The 23608-nt window shown below is 33.7% G+C and overlaps 1 protein-coding gene and 1 long non-coding RNA gene across 4 annotated transcripts in view; one reads left to right on the top strand and one right to left on the bottom strand.

Moving 5' to 3' along the window:
• LOC136026113 (importin-5-like) overlaps nt 1–23608 on the top strand; it is a 130835-nt gene that overhangs the window by 90961 nt on the left and 16266 nt on the right. The gene's annotated exons all lie outside the window — the stretch shown is intronic.
• Nucleotides 415–23097, bottom strand: LOC136026121 (uncharacterized). Of its 3 annotated transcripts, XR_010617209.1 has the most exons (6): nt 22990–23097; nt 18757–18911; nt 13216–13375; nt 9728–9894; nt 5265–5618; nt 415–461 (listed from the first exon to the last, which is right to left on the bottom strand). It is a non-coding gene; the product is annotated as an uncharacterized LOC136026121 (long non-coding RNA). The 3 variants fall into 3 exon arrangements; XR_010617210.1 differs by lacking the exons at nt 415–461; nt 5265–5618; nt 9728–9894; nt 13216–13375 and adding an exon at nt 15734–17074; XR_010617208.1 differs by lacking the exons at nt 415–461; nt 5265–5618; nt 9728–9894; nt 13216–13375 and having other exon boundaries at nt 18584–18911.

The following is a 23608-nucleotide window of genomic DNA, read 5'->3' as shown; positions in this document are numbered from 1 at the left end:
TCATTTTTTTCTTTAAAAATATATTTTTAAAGAGAAAATGCTACTATGAACAACTCACAGCAGCACCAGACCAACACAGCTGCACGTGCTACTCCTCCACTCCAACCTCCTGCCATCCTGTTAGAGGAAAACCTGGCTGTTGTTGGGCCAGATGTGGATAATCAAAAAGCACAATCTTTGGCAAAATGCATCCAAAAAATGGGGTCTATTCATCTTAATATTTTTTGCATGATAGAAGATATCTTTTTTGAAAATGGCAGCATGACATACAGATGAAATATTCACTTAACTAGTTTCTATTTGCAAATAGTATCAGTTTTAAGTATCTCTTGCTTTTTTATGATGGAAAAGTAGTGTGGTCTCTGTTGTTATTAATACAAAACAGCGTTTTACCGAAATTGAATATGATCTTACCTGAGATTGATCCAAGGGGCCTCCCATTCACGGTATAATTTTAGGACCTATTAGTAAAAGTAAAAAAAACCTATTAGGTCAAAAACACATGCAATTAAATGAACTCTGATCATGAGGTACTAACAAGAGTTTGTGACATACTTTAGTAAAGAGACTTGGATCCAAAGAAAAGTTTACTTTCTGACATCTTAGATTATATAAATAAGTTAATTTAAAACTGTAGGGTCAAGAGCTTGGAATTGTTAACTTCCAGGATAAAGTTCAATCTCTCAGGTTAAAGCTGCAAAACTGGCGTCGTAAAAAAAAAAAAAGTTTCAAAAGTTTCAAAACCTTCCCACTGTAGCTGAAGAAGTGGAAACGGAGACCTAAGATGATCTAAGGAAGGATATCTAAGCCTTTGAATCAGAGATTGAACCTTATTATTCGGAATTCTCTTAACAATAAGCTGCTTAGTTTAAGATTCACTTCATACATAACCTGATTAAACGTAAACTATTTTGTTAACTTAATAAGAACCCTGCATCTTCAATGTATTTTTTTTTAATTTAGTTAGTTTCATGTTTATCTATAGTGGTCATCATACCAATCTATTACTATATTCCTACTATTTATAAACTCTAAAATTCTTAATAAATCTTACTAGCCAGTTACACTAATATTCAAATACGAATAAACAGATAGCAATAAATAATCTTCTTTAAATCTAAAATATCCACTGCAATTTACTATACCAGCTTTATTTTTATTCATATTCATGAGCAAAACATAATAATTTTTTTTTTATTTGCCGGCGAAATCTTTTTATCGTCGAAGATATAGACAGCCCTAGGGTGCACAGTGGATCGATAATGTATTTGGTAAGACGGGGCATGGGGTTCGATTTCCGTTGCCGCAAGGTTGAAAGTGCCTTGTTACATGTCAATGTAAAATAGACCCAGCAATTGAAAATTGTAAATTTTCATCTGAATAGAATTGCCCAGAGGATATTTCTTTGGGGAGGGAAAAGAGGAGGTGGAGCCAGGTATCCTTGCATTATTTGAAAAACTATCAGAAATTTAATAAAAAAAAAAAAAAAATCAACTGAAAGTAAGGAGTAACTTAAAACGAAAAAATTTTTTACGTATATGAGGCACAAAGGAACAATAATTAGAAACGACAAGTAACTTTTTTTAAAGTGCCGGAAAACTGTAGCCTGAACAGTGTTTGAGTCTCGCTTTAAGTTTTAATCTCGCTCCTTACTTTCAGTTGAAAAAACTTGTTATTTTTAATGAAGCTTAGAGACAAACATTTTCCTAATGGCCATGGAACTATGTCAAACAATGTCAATTAAAGTAAAAGTATATAAAAATGAAAAAAATAATTAATTACAAATAAATGCACAAAACAATAGCCTACTTACAAAAACTAAGATATAAACTCCCCCCATTCAGTTCTGTTGATCAATGCCGAAGCGTTGGACGGATAGTTTTTACAATATCAACAGTTTTGAACTTGGTTATCAAACATCAAAATATTTAATGCCTTTAGACTCAAATGTTTATAAAAAGTAACGCATTATAAAAGTAGTTTGTTAAATGTAAAACATTGAAACTAAAATTAAGAAAATCAGTTATTTTTTTAATTCAATATTTTTAATGTAATTTTGAATACTAAAACCAATGTATTCGACGCGTTTGTACTTGATAACTGTAACAATTAAATATTTTTCAAAGTTACAACTTGATCAGTACAATCACTACTGGAAAAAAGATAATAAAAAAAAAAAAAAAAAAAAAAAAAAAAAAAAAACGCATCCGTTCAGAGGGAAAATACAATAATTCCCAGAATTCCTTTCAGGAGAAACATTTCTGATTATAGTGGCTTCAAATATCAGCTTATGGGTACTTTTGCAATGAGGACAAAAAATGATGGCACATTTTTACCGAAATTACCCCCTTATTAAGTTGTTTTCCTTGTGTTTTCTATAATTATACGAACTTCCTTGTGTACTGATAACTGCACAAATTACTAATAAACAAGTACATATTTAGGATCACCATAAAAAGCTGATTCTTTGATTGAATGTTATTAATACTTAGGCTTTTATACTTTCGTTATTGAAAAGGATTATTATTTAACTACCATTCATTACTATGAAAAATTAGGTTTTTTTTTTTTTACTCCACTCCAATTATATAGAATTTTTTTTGTGGAAACCTTGAAAAGGGTTACTCAGTCACAAACTAAAGCTTATATCTTCCTTATTAAGGGTAAAAACTTATTGTCAGGTAGCCAACAATGGGGCAGTACACATTTTCTATGGTTTTTCCCTATTCAGCTCTATTCAGAGCTGAATGGTTTTTTATGGTTTTTCCCTATTTCCCTATTCAGCCTATCCATCGGTGACGGCTAGGACCCCCCCCCCCTCCAGCCACAAAAAACAGGACACATCAGTGCTAACTATGCAAAAACTGATTTTCCTTTTTCTTAGGGTGAAGGGCTGTAACTTTCCTGGATTTTATGGGTTTTTCGAAATTGTGCATTTTTCAAATTGCATTTTTTTCAAATTCAAATTGTGCAGTTTTCATTTAAACCTGAAGGCATTTTCTATGGTTTTTAGGCTGTCTTAAAAAATTCACGTATATTTTCCCAACAAACTTTGCCATTAAGATATTTGACATCATAGAACAAGCTTCAAATGGGATTTTGTTCGCACTTGACATTTTTTTTTTATTTCAGAAAGCATTTTTAAATATTTCATTATTTTGAATTATTTCAAAAAGCATTTTTAAATATTTGGCTACCATGAGCAGTGGTTCACCCCTCAATAGGTTGCCTTTACTCGGGCAGCCATGAAAGCGGCCAAGAATAACACATGACACATTCTGCGAGATCCTGGGACCATTTCACCACTGAACACAGGCGTATTTTCAGTGACGGAGGAAGAAAACCACATTTTACAAAATTGCACATATTACCAAAGACAACTTGTTTTCGCATTCAAGGTATTATTTTACATGTAACAATCTACATATCCCACTTAAGTCTTTTTGAAAGTTCAGCCGACGCAAGTCTTCAAATTTCAAATTCCAAATTTTAATCAAGACTTTTATTTCTAAATATTTTGAAAACAACAACAAAGGAATAAACTTCTTGGGCATTCTTTCTTTCTAAATTTCTTTTCCATCCGCCCAATATTTTTAATCAAGAAAATAATACAATGATTCCTGAGGAACAGCCATGTATATTAAACAGGCTCCAGATCCTTTTGGAAATTGAGCCAGTGATAATCAACTAACTGAATATGTATGGAATTTATTGCATTCTGGGTGGGGGTGAATTCACAATGGGGATTTTCGTATTAAAATTAATTTTTTGCACATGTTTTTACGACTCTGTATGTGTAACCAAATTAAATATATAACCAAAATAAACCAAAATAATTATATAACCCACGTGAAACTTAATAATCAAAATATATAACGAAAATAAATAATCCATTTAAATTTAGGGTAGAGGACAACTTTATTTAGTCCGTGACGTGGAGAGCATGGCGTATGAAAAAAAAATACTTGTGTGTTAAGTATAAGCAATATCTTGTATTTAGATTTATGGACTCGATTCTCCAATGAAGGGAAATGCTGAACTGAGGGGATTTTTTTAGCTTTTCCGTCTAGGAGAATTTTTTTCGGGTGGAGGGGTGAATTTTACAAGGGAGAATTTTTTTGGATTAGCTTTATTTTGAAATCACAGAAACACGCGAGGGCTAAGCTACTCCAAAAATAAATGAAACCCAAAGCGCACAAAATTAAAATATATAACTTAAAACAGAAATAACTTCCGACATAAAGATAACAAACACTGATATAGATATAAATCCTAAAATGAGTATAAATTAAAAAGAATACTAAAGTCAAACTTAAAACGAAAAGGAATTAGAACAAACAGAAGTTTGACTACTCCCCTCACTCATTCGTAAATCTTCAAAAGGTATTGTTCCATCTGCTCTTTAATGACAACCAAATACATTTTAATAATTTTTTTTGTTAATCATAAAAAAAGAGAATTGTGAAATAAAATCTTCAGTGGCTGGGATTAACAATTATCTATTGAATTATCTATCTATTGAAATAAATTCTTATCTATCTATATAATTATTATCTATCTATTGAATAATTATCTATTGAAAGTTCAGTTTATTTTCATTAGTTTTCTATTATATCTTGATATTATAATGATTTGGTTTTATTGAAAAAGCAAAGCTTCCTATTTCAAGCCTAATAGGCTATATTTTCTTGCAAACAATCAAGTATGACACAGAAGCGATACAATTTATTTACAAAATGACAGTTAAGCTCCTGATCTTCGAGCTCAAAAGATTAAATGGTAGGTTTTATATTATTTTATAATAATATAAGATAACCTCCGAGCCCAAAAAGTTAAATGGCAGATTTTATATTATTTTATAATAATATAAAATTAACTCCAAACCCAAAAGGTTAAATGGTAGATTTTATATTCATATAAAATAACCTCCGAGTCCAATAAGTTAAATGGTAGATTTTGTATTATTTTCTAGTAATATAAAATAAACTCCGAGCCCAAAAGGTTAAATGGTAGATTTTATATAACCTCCGAGTCCATTATGTTAAATGGTAGATTTTATATTATTTTATATTCATATAAAATAACCTCCGAGTCCAATAGGTTAAATGGTAGATTTTATATTATTTTCTAGTAATATAAAATAAACTCCGAGCCCAAAAGGTTAAATGGTAGATTGTATATAATTTTCTAATCAGCGTTATCAGTGAAAATAATTAAGTCTGAGAAACAACCTCCTGAATTGTATTTTAGATAAGAGTTGGCACCTTTGTCAAGCTCTGCATCCTGTAAGGATCGTCCAAGCGTAGAAACAGCTTGCAATACAAAAGTAGCTTCAACAACCCTGTGTGTTGGCAGTGGGCACGTTCCACCTAGCTTAACATCATGCACATAACGTTTAAGTACGTCCTGGAATCGGTGTAAAAGTGCTGTTACTGCAAGTCGATTAGCTACTGTTTCATCTTCACCGTTGGCAGCTTCGCCCTTGGGATGGTTTTGTTGACTCTCGCTGTCACCATTTGAGAAATTAAAGTCTGCCAAACCATTGAGGGAAAGTTGAAGAAGTGTTTCGAAACATATTTTAGCAAAACCTTCACGAATTCTGACGCTATTCCCACAATCTAAAAGATATATTAAAATCAGATTAACACTGCTTGATTAACGTGAAGCGTTGCGGACGTTGTTGGCTTCGCCAACATAAGTGTTGCGGGATAACAAATAGGGTCTGCTCCTTTACCACCGTTTAAACAAAATCCAAAACTCAGAATTTTTAAATAGCATATCCCAAAATGATCTTATTGAGACCAAAATGGTTTCAAAATGTGTTTTTACTTAAAATTATATTTGCTCTCTAATTTCGGACACCTAATCAATATTATTACTTTAAAACTCCACGCGTACAAACTAATGCTACTTTAATTTGCTTGAAATCATAATACATATCATTTGTTTTCGATATATTTTAATTCTTGTATATCTCCAAGTGATTTCTCCAAGGCAACCAAGTGCTAAAAAGCACATTGGGCTTTGGAGGAGCCTTTCGCTACCTTCAGTTTGCCTATACTACCGATTGAAAATCATTGCATGATTTGCATTTAAATGCTAAAAAAATAATTTGTAATACAAATACAAATTATTAAAAATACTTGCATGATTCCGTTCAAACAAGTTTTAAAATACCCACTTTTCAGAAAAAGAAAGGTTTGGTAAAAGTAGGGCCTTTTTTGGAGGGGGGGGGGGGGAACTATCCAATTTTGGCTTCCCCAATTTTAGACAAAAAGTTAGTCTTACGAAGCAATGATAAAAGTTATTCAACCGAAGATTATGAAGAACGAAAGTGGGACTAACAGGAATTAAGGAGCACCAATGAACCAGAAAAAGATTAATTATTAAAATTATTATAGGAATATGTGACCAGCGCCATCCACTTGGTTACCAACACCGTGGGCTTATCTATTCTTACATGAATTTTTCGACTTCTATTATGAATATCGGAAATGCCATGGATTTACTTTAAGAAACATAGATTTTACGTGAAGTAATGGATTTTTCCAACTTATTTCATACAAGATAAAATGGCTTTCATTTTAAAATAGCAAAAAATATTCTTCTGTGTGCCAAAATGGGTTCACATAGAATCACATATGCCTTCGCCAGTGCAATGAAGGAAAGCGGAAAGTTCGAAACTTAAATGTATCAATATCAGCATGCAATTTTTCTCAACTATGCCTAAGAACAATAACAAGAAATGTGTCCCTGCTATTGCCCCTGATAAGTAAAATGGAAAATCATCTGAATAGGAGAACCATGCTGGTTCAATATCGTCCTCTGGGTTCTCTACAGAAGAGACACTGAGAAAATGGAAGACGTCTTAAGAGATTAAGAAAAAGCTTTCAGTACACATTTACCCAAGTGCTTCATAGATCTGTCAAAATTTAAGATGTATTTGAAGTTGTCAACATACAGCTTAGTTCTTTTTTTTCTGTAGTTTAGCTCAAAATCTCTAAGCTAAACCTATTGTAAAAATAGTTTATTGTACTTCGAAGAATACCGAGCGATTTTCCTATGTTTATCTAACGAGAAAAAGCTAAACGACAAAGGACGAAGTTAAAATGAGCTCGGAAACTCAGTTAATCACTTAGCAAAATCGGGAGATTAACAAAAAAATGGAACGAATGGCTTATAAGGAAACTTAGAGATATACTTCGTTCAGCACCTAAAAGTAAAAAAAAAAACGCCTTTGGCATGCGATATGCCATAGTCAATCAGCAGTGAAAAGGTAGGGTAGAACCGTTTTAATGGACCAGTGGTTACCCTTGGTCCACAGAGATGCGGTGCCAAAATAATAAATGCGTTTCTCTTTTCAAAAAGAAGTTTCCTGATCGAATCTCAGTTCACAACGACGGCAACACCAGACGCGTTGAGAGATTCCACAAATCTGAGGACATAGAATCTTGAATTATTCAAGAGAAAAAAAAATAAGCCTTTCGATTATATGAGTGTTTCACATAACGAGGATATATTTGCTGAAAGGTGGCATCGCAAGCGATGCAAAAAGCGTCGCGTCGCGAGTGGCATATTTGGTTTCCCTTTGAAAATACGCTTGCCGTGGACAAGCAATGGTTTTTTTTTTCTTACACTTGCCATGTATTTTTTTCTTGAACTGGTGGAAACCCTTACCATCTATAACAGTACTAAAAATATACATAAGGACTGAACTTTTTTTCAGCTGCACATTTAAGCAGTCGATCATAACTGGTTTTGTCCTCGAGACAAAAGCGATGTCCAGAAATTGTGTCTTTTGGTTTTTATATATTTCTTTTTCCAATGTCCTTTTTAGAAGAAGAGAATAGAAAACATATAGGAAAAGAAAATCAAGCTCCTTTTCGAGAAAAGGAACAACCAGCCTCATCTCAACCAATCCTCTCCCAAATCATAGCGCCAACACAAAACTTGATCAAAAAGTGTTGGTCACTGACAAGAGTCGAAACTGACGCTAATGTCAACAAAAACTTTTAATGCCATTTTTTTTACTACAACAATGAGAATAATTTACTTAATTTGTTTAATTGGTAAAATTAGTGTAGTAATAAGTGTCTGATCTCTTTTCCTAACAGAGAAAGGATTACAAAGCTTAAAAGATGGGAAAAGGACTAAAAAAACTCATTCCAACAATTTCGGCATTTTCATCAGTTTCTTCCGTTCCAACAATGAAAAAGAACAAATGCTATTTTTGCCAAAAGTTTGAAAATGCTATTTTGAGAGAAAACAGAAACCCAGAATCAAGCCAAGTATAAAAGCCTAAACTTTAGAATTCTATTTTTATTTTGTTCTTTACTATGGGCATTTATTTGAATTTCCTTTACTCGATCTTTATTTATCCTTTAATCCTATTTTATTCTTTACTATTGGTGTTTACTGCACTCGGTATTTATTTTATTCTATACTCTTGGTATTTATTGGTATTTACTTTACTCTGTATTCATTTTACTCTTAGTCTTTATATTTATTGGTATTTACTCTACTTAATATTCATTTTATTCTTTACTCTTGGTATTTATTACTTACACTACATTGTAAGTAAGCTAACACTTACACTTACAGTGTTAGCTGTTTTGTGACCCAGGAAAGAGCTTTTAAACAAAATACAGAAACTTACAGATTAGATTCGTAGAAACTCAAAAGTAATTAAATTAAAAATTAAAATCAATTTTTTTTTTTCTTTTAATATTTCCCCTTGTTAACGCTTTACAGTCAGTAACACCTTACAACCATTTACGAAAGGCCAATTAGGCTTTCCCTAATAGGGAGGCCTAATGACCCCTATTGGGAAAGCCTAAATAACCCTAACAACAAGTTCATCCAGTCTTTACTGTTTTGTGACCCAGGAAAGAGCTTATAAACAAAATACAGAAACTTACAGATTAGATTCGTAGAAACTCAAAAGTAATTGAATTAAAATTAAAATCAATTTTTTCTTTTAATATTTCTCCTTGTTAACGCTTTACAGTCAGTAACACCTTACAGCCATTTACGAAAGGCCAATTAGGCTTTCCCTAATAGGGAAGCCTAATGACCCCTATTGGGAAAGCCTAAATAGCCCTAACAACCCCAATTTCGAAAGCCTAAATAACCCCTATTAACCCTGTTAGGAAAGCTTAGGTAACCCTATTAGGAAAGCACAAAAATTACTTTCTTTTTAGTTTGTCATTTTCTTTCCAATCGGAAAAAATTGCACAATGTGGCACTAAATAAGAAATTTGTAATTTTACATACTTTTTAACTAATTTCATAAATTAGGTCAATCGTCCTCATTGCTTACATTAGCCTAAATAGATGTATTACAAAAAGAAGCTATTTTATTCATTTTGAAAGAATCGTGTTTACGAATTAAGATATAAAAACAAATCTAGAAGATTCAAAACCAGATTTCCTCCCTCACTCAAAGGACCACTAGAATCATCACACCATTGGACTGAAAAATAGAAAAAATTAATAAAGGAAAATTTCTGTAAATACTGCATATTAGACTTTCAAGATATGAAAAAAGAACATGGACTCGTTTGCATTATTAAGTGTTAATCAAAGAAGGCCCTGTGTTTCAATCGATCTACAGGTTTATAAGGTTTTATCGATATATTTTTCAACATCAATATTATCCCAGTATCGGTAATGAATTAAAATATGTTTCAAAAGATTGGATCTACGTTTGTATTTAAAGAAAACTTACCAAAGGCTAACGATTGGACAGATCCTCGGTTAAGCAATTTCGTTGGTGATAATAAGAAGTGAGGGGGAAAACTTGTAGGATTCTTCAGTATATCTTCCTTGAGCAACAATATAATTTTACAGTCAGCAGAATCATCAGCGTTTGGCTGGACTACACCACAGTCAGTGCTATTAAAACAGATTGTCACTTTATAAGAACGACAAAAAAAACCAAAAAAACAACAACAAACAAACAAAAAAAAAAAAAAAACCATAAAACAAAAAAGGAACACAATTACCAGTTACTTATCCCACTTTGATATCTGAAATCTGGATTTCTTAACCCTTTTGTACAGGCTTTTTTCCTCAAGAAATAGTACCTCTATGTAGAGATAACCCAGAAAAATTTCCTACTCGTCCAATCTATATGGGAGTCCATACAATCGTCAGACAATATTTGTCGTTTATTACTAAATTTCTGACTCAGCAGGATCATCTCTTGGCATTACCTTCTCATAATTAAATATCAAAATACAAAAATAAGTTTTTTTTTAATGAAAATAAAGAGCAATATTGTAACTTGAGAAAAAAAAATAATCTAATATTTTCAAGAGATACTATCCTTTACTCACATTAACGGTACAAGGTAAAGAACGCAGCATTGGACTTTACAGTCCCTACTGGTGGAGCTGATCTCCGTTTCATGATCTTTCAGCCAAGAAGAGCAACGGGGGGTTGGGGCTAGCCATCCAGTGCTTTTCTATATCCCTGCTGTTTACCATCCCCAGATTTCTCCAGGTACCCATTTAAAGCTGGGTCAACACTGGTTGTGCTTACAGTCATGCCACTGATCCCCGTTCAAAACCAAATAACGAAAAACAACAAAATTAGAATCTCTTCTTCACATTCATTAGAGTCTTCAAAGACAAAGGATTTCAAGTCCTGTCAAACACTCGGCTAGGACGACTCAAAAGTATTATTGCTCTTGTGTTATGGAATTCATTCTTGAAGCATTGGCGAAATACATTAAACTTGAGGGAAGATTGATGGGGTGAGGAGGCTTGTCATTATTCATTCGAATAAGCATGTTCTTGATTTAATTATTTTATCTCTTTTACTTGTTTTAGACAACTCCCAATATCTTTCCATCTCCCACTACATACAATGAACTTTAACATAGTTATAACAATGCTTTGAGAAGAGGGATACATTCGATGTATTTACTAATAAATTAAACAGTATTTTCCTGTATTTAACGGTAGATTTGACCCTATCCAACACTGTTCTTTTCAGTTAAGTTGACTTTTCATTACAATGATAATGAGGTACAACTCTTCCCCCCCCCCAAAAAAAATAGGATCCATTGACCTCTCTCTTAATAGCTGATGCTCAATGATAAAATTCTGTTTAAACTATTGAACCTATAAAATATATATGGTACAGTGGCAAGATCTCAAACTAAATTATTAAACCGACTTTCGTACCTGCCCGATTTAATAAAACAGGACAACACTAAAAATCTAAAATAAAGTGACACGGTTGCGATGTTGATTTCTGTCAAAGGTAAACAACTAGAATTGTTTACCCCCCCCCCCCCCCCCCCAAAAAAAAAAAATCTAAAGAGTTCCTATTGCCAATAATGCTGAGACTGGAAAGAGCATTAATATATTTTTATTGTGAAATTTTCAGTGTCATGAACTGGCCTAGAAATTAGGCATAGAATTAAATAACTAATATCTATATGCGGTCAGCTATCATTACTGTCATATTAACATTACTATCATTACATGTCATATTGTCATTATATTTCTGCCATAACAAAAATATAAATTGTCAACTCCACTGGATAGGCAATCTTTAATAACGGTTCATTTTTACAGACTAAATATCCAAACAGATTAGAATTTGCCCACTAAACGGTATTTTGAGGGATGGATGGGGAGACTTTTTAATGCTGGAAATGATGGGGATATCGCGATCCTTGGAAGTGATGGATATCTGGGGGATGTGAGCTACTGAGGATCCTTAAATCGACGTTTTCTAGATAGTGGCAATAGCCAATTTTATTATAAAGGATTTAAAGCTCTTAATTAGAAAGTTTTTAAATACTTGTATCGGCTCATTTATTATGCTTATTTGTATCGATTTTTTATATTGATTTACCAACCAATCAAAAAACAATACCTAAACGAATAGAAATTATGTGAACAATGATGCGGAACTTGAAAATAAATTACCGAATAGGAGAGTAGAAAAAAGAATAGAAATGTAATGGAATACATCGGTTTAGCTTCAAATTTGGGGATCGTATCTGCATCTTGGTAGAATGCCAAAGTAATCCCTATCTTATTTTGCTGATAGCATTGAAAAGAAGAATTGAATAGAATAGAAATTAGATAACAGAATTGAAAAGAAAAGAATAGAAACAGAACAGAAAGTGAAGAATAGAAACATGGGATGTATTACTTCCCCTCAAACCCTTCAATGAATCGCTTGTTTTTTGCAGACTTGTTTTGTTTCTTACAGAAAAAGCCCTTGGACCGTCAAGTATTGCCAAGAACAAAAACACGAGACAAATCTTTCAAAGTTTGTTGAGGATCCCAAGTCAAACTTTAAGATGACTTAAAAATATATACACTGACACAACTAAATAACGAATCAGTTATAACTAATTAACTAATTGATATGTCAATGTTCCTAATTACCAGATATAAACTGCTCTAGAGTGATAGCACACGACTAGAAAAAATGCAACCGTAATGACGTAGTTTGAACACATAAAAAACAGAAGGGCATTCGCGGTTTTGCCACAAATTTATAATTTTTTTAAATTACAACTTTAAAAACCTTTTATTCTTGTTTCTCCTTTATTGACTAAGGTCCATAAAAAACACAAAAGTCTAATCTTTTTCATAAGAACATAAATACTATCAGCAAAGATTCTCAAAAGATTTTACTTGGGAATCGTTTTTAAACGAAAGATCAGCTTCACTGGTATAGATCAGCTGTTTCGCTAGTATAGATTCGCTAGTATAGTATAGATGGTATTTGCTAATAGATTTTAGTTAAATTATTAAGATTTTGGCATTCCATTTGTTTTTGGCTATTCTTCATCCATCTAGGTATAATTTTGAGTACCCTTGAGCTAATTTCCCCCAGCAATATGGAAGTCCTTACCAAAACTAAAAACAACAGTTTATGTAACTACTTCAATTTATTGAGAAATTCAGGGCGGCAAATATTCCAAGCAAAGATTGTGCATCGAAAAGATTTAAAGACGTTATATTTAAAACCAGGTATTATTTTTTTTTTATATGGTTTTCAACCAAAGAGGTTGGGAAAATATAAGATTCGTATCCCTTACTTTTCGACGCTTATTCCCTTCACTAAAGCCTGTTTATTGCCTCTTCTGTAAGGGTTGTACATGTGCCCTTAACATTTGCACACATATGATACGAATTTTTTTTTAAATACAATAAAAGCTTTAAAAAACGATAAAAAGAAAAGTACCTGTATGCAGTCTATGAAGCAGAGTATTCCTTCTTGTAGAGGGGTCAGAACGTTTTCAGTAATGGGAGGCAATACAAATGGTGACGCATCACAATGCACGGGAACAGATATGATGTTGTTTAAAACTCCAAACAGACTATCTAAAATTTCAGTTGTGAACCTAAAAAAGAAAAAAAAACAGAGTAGGTTGCATCTTTATAGTACAATTTCATAAATTATAATTTTAAGGATTTGCAAAGGGAAGGTAAGATGAGATCCACCTTAGATCATGCGGACAATCTCAGGGAATATGATAATCAATTACTTAAGAATACACAAGGGCGTATGACCTTGCTCATGAAAAGGTTCAAACACTTTATTTTTACTAGGTGTAATGCCATTTCTTGAGATAAACGCAAATCTTAAGCCATTAAACAGTTATCTATGATGCTTCAGCGCCCCACTAGCAGCGGAGCAAAAAAAAAAATATGACACATCAGTGCTTCTTACGTAAAAAAAAAATCAATTTCCCTTGGTGTTCAAACCAGAGGAATGAAAGTAAAGACAACTCTCTGACATTCCAGTGCCCTACTAGCAGCGGATTGAAAAAAAAAGATGACGCATCAGGGCTTTCCATGCAAAAAAAAGCGACTTTCGACCCGATATGTTTTCTAAACAATTAATTTTGGGTTACTATGGGTCATATAGGCTTACAAAAGCATTAGGAACCCTATTACCCCCCAATATAATCAGCCAGGAAAAACTTCTATGTCATTTATAAACAGTGTCATGGGCTAAAGAAATATATGCGGTGTGTTAAGTTTTCTACCATCTCAGGACCTCAAAGGGCAAAAAAGAAGAAACTAAAGATTGGCACATAAGCTGATTACGAAGATGAGATGTCATTTGAGAGTCAAGATAGCATAAAATTGGTTTCAAGCAATTCTTATAGTGCATATCCGACCAAAGGAAGGTCAAATTCTCTAAGAAAAGAACAAAGAACCAGAAATCTGCGAAAAGGCAGAGAAACAGCTCAATACACCAAATAGAAAAAAGGGAAACAGAAAAAAACCTCTAAGGAATAACAGATATTACTACAGAACGACTGGAACTTCAATCCCCATCTCTAGAGGAGATCCTGCAGCCGCTGGACCGTAGTAACTATTACCATTTTTGTGTTAGAAGCTAAATGATAACTAAGAAAAACCAAAATCTAAAGACGCTGAAGCAGATAGAGGCTCAGAAAGAAGGGGGCAAGATATTGGCAAAAAAAGCAGGAAAAGAATAGAGCTAAAAGTTTAAAATAGAGGAAATCAGAGGCAAAAGGAAAGCTCTAAAGCTAAAAACAAAAAAGAATATGCGGTCGCAAACAGTCTCTATACCAAGGAGTTCTCATCGCAGTCTTAAGTAGTCGCAGTGATAAGCAGTCGTGAGTAGTCACAGTCACAAATAGTGATGGCCACAAGTAGTCATATTCACAGTTACAAGTATTCTTAGCTGCCAAAACAAGCAGTTACAATTGCAAACAGTCGCAGTCGCAGGTATTTACTATTGCAATTAATCGTATCGAAGGTCAAAGCGGTCGAAGTAGCATTCGCAGTCACAGTTACAGGTAGTCAGAGAGGCAAGTAGTCGCAGTCACAAGTATTCGCAGTCGCAGTAGTAGTAGCTTCAAAAGTTGAAAGTTAACACCCTTAGCTGTTCCCATAAAGTTGCAGATACTCTTTCTTGATAGCCTGGATGCATGTAGTGTCTTTTGATTTAGTTCAACATGCCCTGAAGTTTCTCCTCAATACTCTTAGCCTTTTCGCAGCTATCTAGAATCAAGCGTTCCCCTATTTCCCAATAATAAATCTTATTAGTAAATTAAATAAAAAACACGTCTTTTCCACTGACAGTAAGGAACAACACTAAAACTTAAAAAGAACCAGAAACTATCAAGAATATGAGTGGCGCTGCACCATCCTAAATACCTCGCTCTTCACGCTAAAGTTTTTTTTTACTTAAAAAAAACTTCATCTTATTCGAATTAAATGGCCTTTGTGTTTCTGAAGTCGTTCTTAAGGGATTAGGACAAATAGTCATACTTTAGCGTGAAGAGCTAGGTGTTGAGAAGGGAGCAAACCCCTCAAATACGTAATAATTTCTGTTCTTTTTAAGTTTTAATGTTGCTCCTTATATTCTGTTGAAAAACCTTTTTTTATGTAATTTCTGACAGTTTTTTGTAAGCAATGCCAGGAAATCAGGCTCCATGAAAAATTTCCTCCCCCGAAAAATCCCTCCATGCTAAGTTCCTCTCACGTAAAATACCCCCCTCCTCAGGAGAATTCCTCCCGGACAATTTTATTCTCGCTGAAAATTCCCCTCCAGAAAATTTCTTGCGGAATATTCCGCCTGAAAAATATTTCTTAGCACATTTTCATTTGATAAAGACTTGAATTTTTTACTCTTTCAAATCAAGCTGGAAACTCCCTACTCCGTAGAAATTTGTCCTGAAAATCCTCACTCTCGAAGAGAAAAGTATACAACGTGACCGTCTTTCACACAAAAAAAAAATTAAGGGTCTAAACGACTTTTCAACCTGTTGTAGCCCAGTGGATTGATGCTCTTCTTGGCAATACGGAATAACCAGGTTCGATCCCCGCTGCAGCAGGGTTGGGCAAAAAAGCTTACTACTGGCCCCTGTAAAAAACACTCAGCAACTGAAACGTCGACACGACACCCTATGTGCCAGCAATGGCTCAGAAGGATCTTTATCTTCTTTAAACAAATTTTCTTATGCTCACGACCTATCTAGATCGCATTTTCAAGCCAGAAAATGCCAGTGTGCAAATTTAAAAAAATAAAAAATGTGGAGTCGTTCTCGAGAAAAAATGCATAGGTAAATACAAGCACAATTATCGCTCACTTAAAGAGAGTATATAGAAAGATATATTATAAATAATAGTGAAGCACTAGAGGTGGAAATACAAATATAGTCAATGGATTTGAGATTTGATTTAGGAAGGAAAATTTGAGACTTGAAATAAAAATTTCATGAAATATTGTCGAAAAAGATGACATTATTGTCATAAAAGGAAAGAATAACTGACAAAGAATTTATAAATTATTAGACCTATAATTTACAAATAATATAAAGTAAGTAATGGTGAAGTACCAGAGTCAGAAATATACACATATATCTATATACCTAGTAAAAGGATCTGAGACTAGTATGAGAAAAATTTGACAGGGGAATTTGAAACTTGAAATGAAAATCTCAAGAAATGTCCATGAATAAGTGTGAAAAGAATAGACCATTTGTGTAAAAGGAAAGAATAATTGACATGATAAATTTTTCAACAAATAATTATAAACAATGTGTTATAAGAATAGCGATGTAGCTGAGCATGAAATGCAAATTTGGCAAACGCATTTGAGATTTTATTTAGGATTTTTAACTTGATCTAAAGATTTGAAGGAAAGCAGCCAAAAAAGGATGGCATTGCTTTCCTAATAACTACAATTACAATTGAAAAACTACAACTACACGGTAACTGAAAAACTACAACATATTAATGAAGATGTAGAGAGGAGACAAAAAACAAAAAATACGGACTTTACAGCCCATACCGGCGGTGCTGATCTCCGTTTCTTGGCCCTTCAGACAGAAAGTGCAATGAGGGGTGTGGGGAAAACCATCCTAAGGCTCCTCTAAGGGGCAATTTTTTTATCAAGTTACTTGCTTTTTATATTGAAATGAACTGTGCATTCTGGCTATGTCCATTTTTACGTTTACTTTCCGACACTCAGCAACTGTAATTGGCCACACATGAATTAATTTTTTTTAAACCAGAAAGGCCTCTGGTGTTAAACCACACAGGGTATGGGAAAGATCCCCCTGAAAGATAAACAATTTAAAGAATAGCTGATGTCGTTTTCTAGTCTTAAAATTAGAGATTCGGAAACATAATTTTGTACCAGTCCTTGCAGATCCAGTGGCACCAGAGGGCATGGTGGAGCCTGTACCCCCTAGATTTTTTGTCTCCTTCCATAGATTTTAAAAGAATAACTTTTGTGTATAATAACAAAAAAAAACTACCCCACCCACTGATGAATTTTCATGAATTGACACCACTTGGCAGATGCCCATTAAGTAAATGACTCTCCACCTCTAGTTTTTAGACTTATAGTTGCTCCCAATTCTCTGGAGGTCGTAGTAACCAGTATTATAGGAATTCCCCTGCATATGTGATGCATATGCAAGTGTTTTAAAAATCCTAAGAATTTAGGAAGGCCAACCCATCCCATCCCCCACCTCCGCAAGTTCTTACTCACTCCGAGTATTGTTGATAATTATATACGATTTTGCAGAATTTGTTTTTGCTTTTGAAAAGCTATCATATATGGCCTGAGACTAAAAACTAGTTGAAATATATAAAAATTTTTCAAGCATGGGGTAACAAAGAGGAACCACTCTGCTTGGATTATTATTTTATTTTTTTTTTTTTTATTCTTTCAGGCTTGGTTGTAGAAATGTATTTAAAATCTAGTGATTTACTTAGTAGATCAGCATCATGAAAGAATCTCTTAGCCTATTCAAGTCTAACCAAATCTTACAGGTTTGAACACACACCCCCCCCTTCCCCCAAAAATTTTGGGCCAGCTAGTTGAAAGGGAACACAAGTGCATATAAATAAATTTTTGATGTGTCTTATATATTTTTTTTTCTTTTACTCTATCACCCTGAAGGAAAATTGTGGATATGCCCCTTAAGCTCAGAATTTAACAGGTTTTACTTTATTGTATACTTAGATTGATCTTCCATCTTCTTTTATTTTTCTTAATTTACATTAGTTGAACTATGTTTTATAGCTTATTTTTACTTACAGTCTGTTACCACAAACTGTCTGAAAGAATCTCTTAGTCCATTCAATAGAAAACGATTCTTATTTTAACTAATGTTAAAGCACCAAGGACAGTGAAACCCCCTTCCTTTTCTATGAAAAAACTTATACAGCTATGAGTGTCTTGAAACATTAGAAAAAAAAAATAAAAAATTGGGATTAATAAAGAAGATCTCTAAATTCAGGTATCTAGTTTTTGGTAGTAGTGGAGCCAAATAAATAAATAAAAAACGTTGCAAAAAAATCAACATAAACAAGCTAAAAACATGTGGCACCAAACAGCTTAGGAAGGTGTGGCTTTCCTTTGAAGGTTTACCTGTTTCACAGAATCAACAGATTGTTGATGTTTGAATTATCACAGATGAACAGTGTTGTAAATTTAACCAGTTATTTTTGCTTATTTATTCTCAGAATGTAATGTGGCAATACAGATGGAAATGGGATACTACCCTGAAAACTACATAAGTCTGAAACAGCCAAAATAAAAATACGAACATCAGAGCTTTCAGATAAAATAGTCCTATAATTTGTTCCAAAGCAACAAAAAAATGTTCTATCTTGATGCCCTTGGTACTTTAAGGTAAAGGTTGATAGTCCTTCCCATTCCATGATAGGGCATTCCTTGTTGGGCAATTGTTACACTTGAAGAAAACATTTAAAATTAATATTAACTTACTTATGAGCTTGTCATAGTCAACTCCTTTCATAGATGAGGTATGAACATTCCATGGATCCACAAAATCCTCTACTGCATTTTGCCCATTTTGATCTGCAGCAACCAGTGGTTTACCTGTAGAAGTGTCAAGTACGTCTTTTTCAGATGCCATTGTACTGTAAATTCAAAATATTTTGTTAACAAAACCTGAGATTTTCTATTGATTTTTAACTGATATATTTGGTATGTTCAGAAACAATTGGGTATGAAAGTTAAATTTATATATATGTGTATTGCCTATGGACAGGTAGGGGGGGAGGAGGAAAATACTGCCAAGGATGTTTCAAAGCTCCCTTGCTGCCCCCTACCAGGTAAACTTAAAATATTACTTTAACAGACCACTTCCATGTTTTTATCCCCCAAGACAGAATCTTCCCCCTAAAAACTGACTCCTCAAACAGTCAGACCTGTGTACACCTTTGTTATGAATATTTTTCATCAAAACTTTCACCTTATATTTGTAATACTTGTAGGCAATAGTGTTAATGTTTCTTTAACAAAAGGAGGAGAGGGAAATTTCTTTTGATAAAAATGTTTGTTATTATTATTCATAATGTTACAAGATTTTATGTTTGACATATATTTCTATTATCTCTGAATAACTGACAAGAAAAAAATCCATTGGGGCTTCTTGTTTAGCAGCAAACTAGATAGTGATGATAGTACACTCACTGGTAACCTGCACTGCTTAGATCACTTCTGTTATTTCTCATTCAAAATATATTTAACTATTCCTCTTTTTCTTTTTTTATTCCTCCTCACATCCAATTTTCTTTTTTTCCAGCCTAAAATTTTTTTTGCATCTTCATTGAAATCAAAAATTGGGAACTTAAATAAAAATTCTTCCCATCGACCCTCCCATATATTTTTCCAATTCCATTCCTCACAAAGGATACATAAAGAATAAAAAGGTACAAAACAAGAAAACACAGGGAAATTGGCAGAGGTATACAAGGGCTTAGAACCTTGCCCAAAATGCAATTAGAAAACTGAAATCTGAAAATGAAGAGCAGCTTGCCACATATATTAAGGTAAACCCCGTATCCTTTTAGAGACATGTTTCTGCTAAGAATCCTAACCATTTCTGACCACAAACATTACAGATTAACCCACTCATCCTCAGTAGACAAGGCTAGTGTATTGAATACCCAGTTTAGTTCTGCTTTCACCATCTGATCTTGTCTAACTTTCCCTGCAGATTTAATACCTGATCCAATACCAGAATTGTCAGTTACTGAGGAAATGGTCTTAACTAGCCTTGATAAGCTTGGTGTTAACAAACCCAAATGAGGAATGACAAAAATCAGAAATGAGCAAATGAAATGCATCCAAGTCTTCTTAAGGATTGCTGAAATGTTCTCAGTTCTCCCCTGTGTAGACTGTTCCAGCTGTACCAACAAAATGGAGAACTACCATCAGATTGGAAAACATCCTATATCACACCAATCCACAAAAAAAGCCCCATCATGTCAAAAATGACTGTCCCAACCACATTGCAATTATAAAGGTGCCCAAAAGATATATCAGCAAAGCTGTAATTCAGCACTTTGAAACTAACAACATACTCACTTCCCCTCAATGTGGCTTTGGATATATAGGATCATTGATAACTAACCTACTACAGGCATATGAGTATGTCATATCATTGTTGGATAAAATTCCTCACCACCAAACAAAAGCAGAAGCTGTTGATGAGGTTATTTTCCAGTGGATACAGAGTTTTCTTTCAGAAAGAATGCAACTTGTAAGAGTTAATTACCCTTAAGAGTTCATTGCTGTCATTTCTCCTCATCTACAACTGTTTTAAGCAGCATTCCCTATGGGACCATTTCTTGGACCAAGTCTCTTCAACTTTAATATAAATGATGTACCCAACCTTCTCTCAAACCTCTTCACTCTTTATGATGATGATTCAAAACTTTTTGGTAAAGTAGCTACATCCTCTGACCTGCAATTTATCCAAAAGGATCTTAACATTCTTATTCTTGGGACATGGGCTGATACATGGCTCCTCTCTTTCAATGCTGATAAATGCCAGTTAATCCACTTTGCCAATCACAATCTAGATCAGCAGTACCATCTCCAAGGTAACCCCCTTACTGTAGTAGTTTTTCAAGAAAGAAATCTTGGAGTTGTTGTTGATCATCAACTTAAGTTCAGCACCCATATAAAACCTGTATAGTTGTCTTCCCTCCAATCTCTCAGAAAGATCAAAAGACACATCTCAAAAGAACATTTTGTAATTAGAGAGCATTACAAAAAAAAATCTTCAACAAATACTCTTCAATCCAATAAATAAGCCATTTCTTTAGCCAGGAAGTAACAAACTTGTGGAATCAACTCTCTGAAGATACAGTGGCTGCTGATTTGGTGGGTGCATTCAAGCAAAATCCTGACAAAGAATGACTACAGCAGGAGTACAATCATGAAGCTCTTGACTCATCAACCCAAATATAGCAAGCAACTTTATGAAACAACCTATAGAAGTCATCATAGAGCATTACAAGGAAGGGAAATCTTTACATTTGCTCCAAACAGTAATTTATGGTAATTCTTCCATTTTTGTATTCCTCTTATATTTAGTCAATGCACTGATAAAAAAAACTGTACCTATCTATTAGCCAGTACACACTTGAGAATTTGGATCTACATGCATGGGGTTGAAATAACTGAGATGATTGGGAGATGTATAGGATATACATAGTTTGGGCTATATATTTGCACAGGGTTGCATGCAAAATATAACCTAACCAAAATACCAACTAAATATTTATTACAATATAGCTTTCCACTGAGCTGAAGCTAATTGTCTGTGCATACAAATAGCAATAAACTGCTTATTGTCTGATTTTATAGATCCACATTCTTGTGTGTGTAGGCTACTAGTTAACAGTTAAGCACCAAAATAATATTTGGTACCTCAACTCCTTGATTTTTTGCAGGCATAAGTCAAAGTTGTAAAGTTTACAAATAGATAGTAATAATGCAACTTTTAGGAAGCAATTGTATTCTAAGATTAAGGGCTCAAAATATAATTTCCCCCAGAAAGGGTGATTATTGAATTACAAAAGAGCATAGAGGAGACATCAAGTGATCTATTCACTCCCATTCTAGTGAAATTATTAGAATGACATATTTACTGAATTCTCAAAAATAGCCAGACACCTGTTGAAAATGATATCAGTTTTCTTTATTTGTACATAAAGGAGGCCTGTGTTGCAGATAAAGTAGGCCTGTAGTGGAAGAATCCTTAAAATGTGTTAACTAAAATTTTCCGGCATATCACAAAGTAAGAAAGGGGCAATGTTTATATTAACAGATTATTCAGATGGAACTTTGTGTTTGGCTCAAGCACTAAGTAGGCCTATTGGGATTCCAAGCAAAACTCTGGTTTCAGTCTCTCTCAGCTGAATGCCAAGTTAGTGTCATAAGATTATAATGAGTAGTCAGAATTTGGACTAACACAACACTAATGTCCTCACCCTCTGGTTGCTGTCTAACAGAATTTCATATGCCAGAACTTACCTCTTCAGTAAAAACTTACCTCTATAGTCAGAATTGCATCTTGAATCCAAATTAAGGTATAGGCTAGGCCTATATAAGCTCCTTCCCATAAGGAAATGTTAAGAAAACAATTCTTACTTTATAATATGCAGAATAATCATATTTAACACAGTTTGCATAGGGAGAGCCCATTTCTGACACAAATGAATGCTAAATTTAGATTCAGAATGCAATTCTGACTTAAAAGGTAAATTTGTTTCTTACCTACCTGAATAGTCTGTTATTATAGGCTAAACATTACCCATAAGAATTGTTTTCTGATTTCTTGATTCTTTCTCAATAGCCATAATTGTGGATATAATACCGAAATGTATCCTTTAGGGAGCCACTGTTTTCTAATAATACTATACTAGGCATATTCTAGACCCCAAGCTCTGTCTATAGGGTCCTAGATCTTCTTGGGTAGCCTACAATATTACTAAATCATTATTACAGGGGGTATATATGCAGATTTTTATAAGGAGGATTCATTCATGAAAGAAAACAATTATGAATATATTTTCCGATTATTCCAGAATCATTTGGTAAAAAAGTATGAAAACAATAATCCAAATCAGAACTAGCATACTGGGTTTATCAAAGTTTTACCACCTGTCTAGTCCCCCCCCAAAAAAAAAAAATGTACCTAACCTATCGGTTTTCATCAGCCAGTATCTAGAGAACCTTGCAAGTCTTTTTTCTATCTGACCGCGCCTACGCTTTGCAGGATAAAATAATTCTTGCTATAAAGTAGGTAGCGTTTGCTAAAAAAGCGTCAATGGTAGAGATAAAATGTATATAATGCAGACGTTCAACAATTTTATGATACCGATTAATTTGGAATTTGTGCTCATCTATCTTCAGATTATTAGGCTTCTAGCATGCATCAGAGCAGAGCCATTCAAAGAGGGGGTAGCTGCCCCGAGCGCCATTTCACCTAAACGCTCTTTTTATTTTTGGACACTCAAGGTAAAACATGCTTATATTTATTGGACCTTTCAACTATGATGAAACAAATGGCGATCTCACTTTTTCGTTTGGACGTTTTGGGAGGGGAAAGGAACACGAGAAAGGTCTAGCTGTCCTCCTTTCTGTTTGGTCACTTAAAGCGGCACTTAAGCTTTTAACTTTTGTTCGAATGAGCCTATTTCCCGATCTTCTAGGATCCTTGTTTTGATACGATCATCCATAAAGGAAACAAAAAAGAACAACACACAATAGACATCCATAACCTTTTTTTTGGCAAAAAATAAATAATTCTAAATACTTG

Source organism: Artemia franciscana, chromosome 4 (genome assembly GCF_032884065.1).
Source record: "Artemia franciscana chromosome 4, ASM3288406v1, whole genome shotgun sequence".
NCBI classification, from domain to species: Eukaryota; Metazoa; Arthropoda; class Branchiopoda; order Anostraca; family Artemiidae; genus Artemia; species Artemia franciscana.
The sequence above is the reverse complement of the archived record's forward strand: the minus strand, read 5'-3'. Positions and strand labels throughout refer to the sequence as shown.